Source organism: Poecilia reticulata, linkage group LG19 (genome assembly GCF_000633615.1).
Source record: "Poecilia reticulata strain Guanapo linkage group LG19, Guppy_female_1.0+MT, whole genome shotgun sequence".
Classification (NCBI taxonomy): Eukaryota; Metazoa; Chordata; class Actinopteri; order Cyprinodontiformes; family Poeciliidae; genus Poecilia; species Poecilia reticulata.
The window spans coordinates 27149071-27151512 of NC_024349.1; positions in this window are offsets into that span (position 1 = coordinate 27149071).

Below are 2442 nucleotides of genomic sequence, written 5' to 3' on the forward strand. Positions count from 1 at the left end.
TACCAGTTTATTCCTCTGTATTTACTTTAGTTTCTTAGTTTATTCTTGCATTTTGTTCTTCATTCATTTCCATTTAGTTTTATTTGATTAGTATCATCCTCTCTTGGTTTATTGCTATGTCCACTTTAGTTTCTTTTCTGTTGCTACATTTATTTTATAGTTTATTGACCATCAGTAATCTTCACTCATCACCTGCTGCGCCACCTAATCATCATGTTTCACATCATGTGTTGATTTTTTATTGTTCAGCGTCGGATTCTCTGTTTTTATGCCATAATTCACATCTAGTTCGTCGCTCCGTTTTATGTCCTGCTTCTCTTGTTTCAGAGTTTTGCGCAATGTGCGCATCTTTTTTTTTTTTTAAGCCACTAAGGCAGTCGGGAAGCGTATCGATGGGGAAAAGGCAGACTGACAAACATTTTAAAACAATGGAAACAATTTCTGCATTCTGATTATTGAAATTTAAAAGTGCTGTGTTGTTCCATCAAACCCGTTTCATACCGGACCACTTACAGCACCGTGTTAATGCTATAAAATGAACGCTCTCTATCGCGGTATCACCCATGGAGGGATTTATTGATTTAAATGGGTTCATTTTTCAGAGGGATACACAGTGAAGGTATCGTGATTTTAGCTACCAGTAGCAGGAGAACGGAGCTGCGCCAAGAAGCTAACAAACACGGAATAGAAGAAGAGCTGCCATCGATACAGTTGCATGTTACATGTATTGTGTAACATGTTTTAATGTTACAGAATACAGTTTTACCAAGTTGCTCAAAGTCTAAACTGGTATTGTTGTGCATTTAAGGTGTAAAGTTTACCTTCGACCAAACGCCCCCCAAAGGCATCCCACACCCCCTTTTATAAAAATGTCCACCAGCGCCCCCTGCCGTCCTCTGTACGCCCCCTGAGGGGCGGTACCGCCCACGTTGAGAACCACTAATCTAGAGCATCAATACTCTTGGTTTAACTGTGCTTGAGTTGTGCCGGTAGATGTGTCTTTCCAGAGAAACGCATAGCTTTTCCTTTATGGGTACACCAGATGTCGCCATTTATCTTTCTCTGTTTTGACTATTGCTCCACTTGTATCAAAAGGTTTTCTTAAACAGTGACATATTAAGATTTTGAGACTGGATGGTATTTACTGCCCTCAGCATGTGCCGGTAAGGACTGAATTCTTTTTCAAACAGGAATACTGAAGTGATTTGTGAGGTGAAGAACAGTCTCTGGCCAGCCCTTTCCTATTGTTGTGGAATGGGAGGTTCCAGCTATGCAGCTCTTGGGAAACACCACAGGACATCCTTTTCCTCATTCCTCAAGGATAAAATGAAAAATCTATGTGTGTTCCAATGCTTCTTTTGTTTTGTGATGGAAAACAAGAAGGTAAATGTTGATCCATTATGTCAGCCTCCTGGCACATTTGTCTGATTTTACGGAAAACAAAACAGCAAATAGACTCCACAGATGCTCATTATGAAATTATAACGCAATTCTGATGTTTTAAATTAGAAAATAGGTAGAAATTTTCCAGTTAAGGGGTAGAACATTTATATAAAAAAATATTTGTGACCATGCAAGATGCCATTGAACTTTAAATGCTTGAGCAGATTTGGCTGCAAATCTATATTTAAAAGACATTTTATCATCTCCACCAAATATTTGAGGACAACTGATTCATCAACTGAATAAAACAGATGACTGTTTCAGATAAGCCTGCACTTTTAATTAATTTTTAGAGCTGCATGCTATAAACATGGCAAGACTAGCTCATGACTTAGCCTCTAGCTACATCCTTTGCTTAAAGTACCGTCAACAAACAAAGCAAAGAAGACTTCACAGATTGAAGGAAACATGAAAATTGATAAAGACAAAAGGATTGTTGAAGAGATTCACTCACATGCATGCCCATCTAAAGACGGAGAAGAATGTGCCTCTTCCCTGAAGAAACGCCAAGCTAAACAGGCAAGAAATGAATAAAACAAAACCAAATACAATGAAGATGAGGACACTATGGCTGGAACTAGAAAGATAATCGATAGCTGATCAAACTGATGAAGTTGTCAAATATAATACTCTTCAGATTGAAGGGCTAAAGAAATCTGAAGTTCTGTCATAAAGAGGTGGCGGATTTAAAGTGGCAGAATACCGCCCTGAAGGATCAGTGCTTACTCCTGGAAAGAAAGGTTGACGTTCTCGGATTTAAAATGGATGAAGCAGAAGACTTCAGAGTTAAAATAAATAATACCAATTTGATAATTCAGATCTAATGTGTTCCAGATACAAAAATGGCATTGACACTGCAGCTTGAATGACCCAATTCCGATTTTTTTTGTGAAATTGTTGACACTAACAAATAAATGCGACCTGTATGTGTTCTGCAGTGTCCCACATGCGCCGCAGAGGGCGCAATGTCAGTGTTCTCCCAACTGCCATAAAAAGAAG